The sequence below is a fragment of the Polyergus mexicanus genome, unplaced genomic scaffold (genome assembly GCF_030449975.1).
Source record: "Polyergus mexicanus isolate NDT 795.1 unplaced genomic scaffold, iyPolMexi1.0 SCAF_168, whole genome shotgun sequence".
Taxonomy (NCBI): domain Eukaryota; kingdom Metazoa; phylum Arthropoda; class Insecta; order Hymenoptera; family Formicidae; genus Polyergus; species Polyergus mexicanus.
Window position 1 is genome coordinate 20,413 of NW_027223488.1, and position 6,958 is coordinate 27,370.

The window sequence follows — 6,958 nt, forward strand, 5'->3', positions numbered from 1 at the left end:
TAAGGTTTTATAAACAAAAGACTTATTTTTCAGAGATTATATTTTTTTAATTATCCAAAGCGATAAAATAAATGACATATCTTTTGATAGCAATGTTTTGCAAAATACTTATACATTTATTTTTCTTTGCAGGCGACAGTTATTGCAATTGAAAGCCAGGAGGCAAATGACTCCAGGGACACTAGTATTGCTAAGGGAACTAATAACGAATCCATCGAGTACCAGAAATCGATGGAATCACTTCCCGATACGATGGATTCCAAAATTAGTATCCAAACAATGCAGTGCCTGGAGTCAACTTCAAATACAGGTATGTGTTATGTAGAAAATGTAGAACTTTGCGAAGATAACAATAATTTTGTTATCGAAAATGGCCTTCTGGATACAAATCGTATTCAGGAAAGCATGCCTGAAGGCCGTCGCATTGTCGACATTGCTTTTCTGTGGAGTGAAATCCACAGAACATTCGATAATCATGCGCGAGGGATAGAGTGCCGATTTAAAGATTGGAAACTCATTAATTCTCGTCGCCGTGGGTTAATGACGCAGTTGTTCTTCAAGTGCCAAATGTGCAATTATGAAGCAAACATCTGGTCAGAACCCGCAGAGCCAGAAACATTGGACGTTAATACGGCTGTTGTAGCAGGAACTGTTACAATTGGAATTGACTTTGCCCAGCTGGAAGAGCCGTGTGCAGCCATGAATATTCCATGTATGTCCAATAAAACTTACATCGAATATCGAGAAAATGTAATCAATGATTTTGAGAAAACAGCCGTGGAAAATATGAAAATAGCTGGCGAAGTTAAAAAGCAACTCGCTCTCGAAAGAAAAGAAACTATAAACGATATTCCGTACATAACTATTGTAGCGGATGGTAGTTGGATGAAGAGATCGTACAGCAACGCCTACGAGTCTCTTTCCGGTGTTGGTACCATACTTGGTTAAAGCAGTGGTATCAACGCAGAGTACTGAATCCACAATAAATTTTGCACGATATGTGATATAGCGGATCGAAACAGAATCGAACCAAGAGATCATAAATGCTACAAAAATTTCGATCGTAACGCAAGCTCCACAAGTATGGAGAGCGACGCCATTACAGAAGGCTTTAAAAGTAGCCTGGAATGATTTATAGAACGGTTATTGCCGATGGTGATAGTAGCGTATATCAAACCATCGTTGATACTAGACCATATCGCGAACAAATGATAACCGTGAAAAAAATAGAATGTACGAATCATTTGCTTTGCAATCTATGCAAAAAGTTGAGGGCTGTAGCAGAGACAACTCAGCCAAAAATGCAAAGAAAGCGTGGTTTCGTGCAGCTACGAAATGTTGTAAAAAGCACCATTTTGAAAATACGAAAAGAGGTGATAAAAGCAATTGATTTGCAAAGAGAAGAAGAGCAACATGACCATTATAAGGCAATGGAATTACAAAAAGATATCTTAAATATTCCTAGCCATATATTTGGTGAACATAAACGATGTAACGAACGCGGTCATATATGTGACCGTGATGAAACAAAGAAAAATTATGTACCATATCTCAAGTTGCACGGTCTTTACCAAAAAATAGAGAGTGCTATCATATATTTAAGCGCTTATTCCGACAGCTTGTTGCTGAAATTCACCAACAATCCTGCAGAATCGTTCAACTCGATAATCTGCAAAGAAATTGGTGGAAAGCGCATCAATTTTGGTAACCGAGGCTCCTACAATGCTAGAATTGCGGGGGCAGTTGTGCAATATAATACGCAACAAGTTCTCACGCAAGTGCATAAAAACATATGTAAAAATGTTCCTCCCATTGTCGAGACTCTGGAAAAGCGACGACAAGCAAAAGTTGCAAGAACCAGAGAATCTCGGGAAATGAATGGAAGGCAAAAGAAATTTAAACGGAAATCGGGAACAGATTGTCATTACGGCCCGCAATCACAAAAACCAGATCTTTCACCCGATGTTTTTGAGCAACTTCGAGAAAATCATTTGGAAAAGTTGTTTGAAAATGGGCAAAATTGGAGACAAATTGAACGTGATGCAATGGAGCAAAATGAATCGGATTTATGGCATTCATTCAGACACGAAATGTTGACAGCGTCTAATTTTGGAATCATATGTCGCATGAGACCGACAACGTCTTGCGCCGCGACTGTGAAGAACATTTTATTTCCTCCCTCTATCGATACCGCGGCTATGAAATATGGTCGCGAGATGGAAAAAATTGCGAAAAAAGATCTGGCCGTAACACTAAATAAGGAGATTAAAACTTGCGGATTATTCATTCATATTGAAAATCCATGCTTGGGTGCTTCTCCTGTCGGACTCATAGATGAAGATGGTCTGGTAGAAATAAAATGTCCTCTGTCAGCTGAGCATTTAACAGCGGAAGAGGCCATAAAGATGCTGCCTCAACTAAAAGGCATCTTTGATAAGAGCAATGCAGATAAAATGAATCGGAATCACCGATTTTTCTATCAAGTTCAAGGCCAGTTAAATATAACGCCGCGAGATTATTGTATTTTCGCTGTGTGGACGCCAAAAAGCTTGAAAATAATACGTGTAAATAGGGATAATGTATTTTCGAGTAATCAAATGCTGCCCTTTTTAACACGTTTTTATTACAATTGCATACTTCCAGAAATCTTGGATAGTCGGCATAATAGACATATGCCAATTAGAAATTCAAGATATATAATAGAAGCTCAACAAAAAGTAGGCAAAAAAATAATTAATGGAAAGAGTCTTCGACAATATAATATAGAAGACAAAAATATTATCGACGAAAATAAATATTTCGAATCGAATATTGTTCCAATGGAAGCAACTATTACTGCTGTTACTGCTCTGAGTGCAGAACAAGATGACGATTGCATCGTTGTTAGTTACTCATAAAATGAAGAAGAGCTAACTGAAGACGACTCGATTGCTCCTTTCTATTTAGTAAAGGATAACGTATTACCTGAATATAACAAAATAAACGACGACTCATTAGACCTATTTTTACGCCTCGTAAGAGATAATTCTTCTTTTGAAACACAAACTGTGCTATATTTGGAATATCCTCATATAATTGAAGCAAGTCGTAGTGACAAAAGTTTACAAATTATTGGAGGAAATTGCAGTGATCACTGGCGATGTATATTTTTTGACGGCACCAAACTTCGAGTGTACGACAGTCTACCCAGTTGTACAAATTGGTGTCTAAAGAAAAAAATTACATTCATCGTCGTTATCCACAAATAAGTGCAAATATAATATTTGAAAAGGTCAAGTACAATCTAATGGCACATGTTGTGGAATTTATGCTGCAGCTTTCGCTACAATTATAGCCTTAAAAGGAAATCCTTCTAATGAGAAATATTCCAATAACGTGGAATATATGAGGCAACATTTTCTTAAAATTGTAGCAGTAAATAAATTGCTGCCTTTTCCAAAATAAAAAAAATTTATCATTATGCGATAAATTTATCGTTATATTGCAATGAATATTGTTGCAAAAAGATGCCTCAATGCAAATGTCTCGTTTGCAATAAAATCGGAGAGACAAAAAAAGAACATATTATGGTTGCGTTCTCACGGGATTGGGCAATGGAGGCGCCCATTCTATCCTCGAGATATCTGATATAATATCGATATATTATATCATATAATTTTCTGTTATCTCGATGGGCTTATGAAGCAGAAAATATATTGTGACTGTTTGTAAATATTACAAATATATAATTATACAAAGTTTAAAAATTTGCATTATATATTTTGCATTATTATTTGCTTTCCATTATATCTATTGCATTTAGCAAACAAGTCATAAATTGTGACTTGTAGAAAATTATACACAAATATTGCTAATATTCTTTATATATATTGTAACCGTAATTTTTTTTAAAATTATTTAAGTAATAATTATTTATTCGGCGGGTGGTTCTTCGATGCCCACGGTATACCTTCGGCGCGTATTTTGAATATCGATCTCGCGATCCACAAAAATTCACGGTATCGCAAAATAAACCAAGTTGGACGCCAGGTACGGCAGGCCGCACCATTCACGATAAACACAACACCGAAAGACAATCGCGCGACCGATAATTAACGCGACGGCAAAATTCCGCGGCTATTCAGTATACCCGAAATAGTAGAGAGGGAGGTTCGGGGGAGACGGGAGAAATCTTGAGAGTCGAGAACACGGGAGCCAAAATGAGCATTCAATATGTTAAAATAGAGATAACAATAATACATTAAAAAGAAACAAGAGTATAGAGCGGTTCGCATAAATAATAGCCTTTGATGACAGTAGTTATTTTACAGGCGAATAAGATATATTATTTCCGCGGAGGTCGGCACGACCGTGCGCAACAGTATCAAATTACCGGGCGTCTTACGCGCTTTAACTCGACTTTTCGGCCGCGAGGATTTCCGCCGTACGAGACTTAACTAGGCCGCGACAACTAAAGAAATCTGTACGCCGGTAACTACTTTACGCACGCCCGTGAATCCGCTTCGATATAATAGAAAATTCTAAATTGTACGACTCGAATCGGTCCGTTGGTCAGGCTCGCGGTAAGCCGATATACGTCTCGATAACAATGACGATTACCTTTGCATTGAAATGCCGAATATATAACTCGAATGACTCGCGGAAACTAATAGCGGGCTCAAAGACGCCCGATAGATTTCTTGCACGAATTTTTAGGATTTCGCTTTCTCCTGACTCCAATTTCTTACAATACATACAAGATACGCGCTAACAATACACAGAAATAATACGGAAACTATCGATAACGACTGTGGTATACGAGTCGCGCGGCGCAATACTTTGCGCGAGTCGAAATATTGATCGCGTGAACGCAAAAATCCCGATAATTCACAACGTACAATTATTACAAACGCGAGACTAACATTAATGACTGTCGGCGGCGGCGAGATGAATAGAGAGAGCCTATTTTACATAATTCGGATGAGCGACGTATGCCTGTTGACCGTGCGACTTAATCTACCAAAATATTCACAAAATTAATTCACCAAAACGCATGGCTCGACAACTATTAAGGGCGCGACTCATCCGAATTAATTACCTACAATTACTCGGCAACAAAATCGGTTGACGACGCTCGTCCCACCGGTAGGAAGTTCTCGGTGCTTCCCTTGACCGGGCGAATATTCCGCTCGCTCCTCGGAAAACCTGCGTCCTCTCGTACAGCTCGCCGAACAGTGCCGAGCGAGAGTCCTGCAGGAGACACGCCGGCGCGTTAAATCGCTATCGTGCCACCTGTGGCGCTTTCGCGTTACGCAGGGCCGTCCTGCGGTCCTCGCGATCCTTGTTGTCATCACGGCCGTGTTGAGTTCATCGCCCCGGAGTTTCCAAGATTTTCTGTTGTTCGGCTTAATGGTGCGGGCCTTCGGCTGCGCCCGATCGGCTCTCTTTCGGCTCTATTTGGTCGAATAGGCTCCGGATTAAGAGTCCGCTCGTCGCTCCGTTCTTGGGACTTCCTCGCTTCGTGCGGGTGGAGTGGCCTCCCCTTTGGCTGGATTATTCCGGCCCTCCGCGCTCCTTTCCTGCTGTAAGAAATATAACATTACCGGCAGCGATGTTTACTAGCCACCCAAGTGTTTTTAATATTTGACAACTATGACCTGACGTCTCCTGTTTCCTGGGTGTCCTGGAGTCTCGCTCTCGGCCGTCGCTCTTCTTTCCTCCTCTCCTTCCGCCGGATGGGATCCCGCCCTCAACCTCGTGCCGATAACCAATTCGCGGGCTCATCTCGAGCTTACATTTTCGATAACCATTACCCACAAACGTCAGATCTCATCTATCTGACGATAGGGCCGCTCTCTCCTTAAATCGAGAGAACGCAGGCCCCCGAAAAACCGGCCCCGATCGGGCCATTTGGCCCTTGTAACGGACGTCCCAAAAACGTTACGTCACAATATATATAAATATCGTTAGAAAGAAACGCCTAAATGCAAATTTAAATCGGAGAGACGAAAAAATATATATATATGGTTGCGTTCTCACAGGAATGGGCGATGGAGGGGCCCATTCTATCCTCGATACATACATATATATATATACTGGGTGTATAAAAAGTACCGGGACGATAAAATATCTGGAAAACTAAGCATTTTCGAAAAAAATGTTTCAAATAAAAGTTGTACAGTTTCAAAAAGTCTATTTGCTAGATACTATGAGTTTAACCTTGGGTGGCATCGCCAAGATCAAGATAAGATCACCTTGTATTTTTTAAATGGAAACCCCTTCTTTCTATTGCATATTCTTATAGTTTATCTCGAGAGCTTCTCAAAACACTATAATAAAGTATTTTTCATTAAGTACTTTTTGAGTTATTTTATATCTTAATCGGACATATTTTGATATAAAAAATAAAATTGTAAGATATTTAGTTTTTGATAATCTTGCCGTAATACTTTTATGTACAGAATGATGAGACAAATCAATTAGTATAAAAAAAAAATTGTTTTCAAGAAAAAGTATGTAAATATTTACAATGTATTTTTTTAAACAATTATTTGTTTTTTTTACACTAATTTATTCGTCTCATCATTCTGTACATAAAAGTATTACGGTAAGATTATCGAAAACTAAATATTTTACGATATTTTATTTTTTATATCAAAATATGTCAGATTAAGATATAAAAAAACTCAAAGTACTTAATGAAAAATATTTTATTATAGTGTTTTGAAAAGCTCTCGAGATAAACTACAAGAATATGCAATAAAAAGTAGGGGTTTCCATTTAAAAAATTCAAGGTGACTTTGTCCTGACCTTGGCGACGCCACGCGAGGTCAAACTTATTGTATCTAATAAATAGATTTTTTGAAACCCTACAACTTTTATTTGAAACATTTTTTTCGAAAATGCTTAGTTTTTCAGATATTTCACCGTCCCGGTACTTTTTATACACCCTGAGTACTCTGCGTTGATACCACTGCTT

At 38.6% G+C, this 6,958-nt stretch overlaps 1 pseudogene; it reads left to right on the forward strand.

Annotated features, from left to right (window-relative positions):
• Positions 1–216: 216 nt before the first annotated feature.
• LOC138944352 (uncharacterized) lies at positions 217–3,444 on the forward strand (annotated as a pseudogene).
• Positions 3,445–6,958: the final 3,514 nt, after the last annotated feature.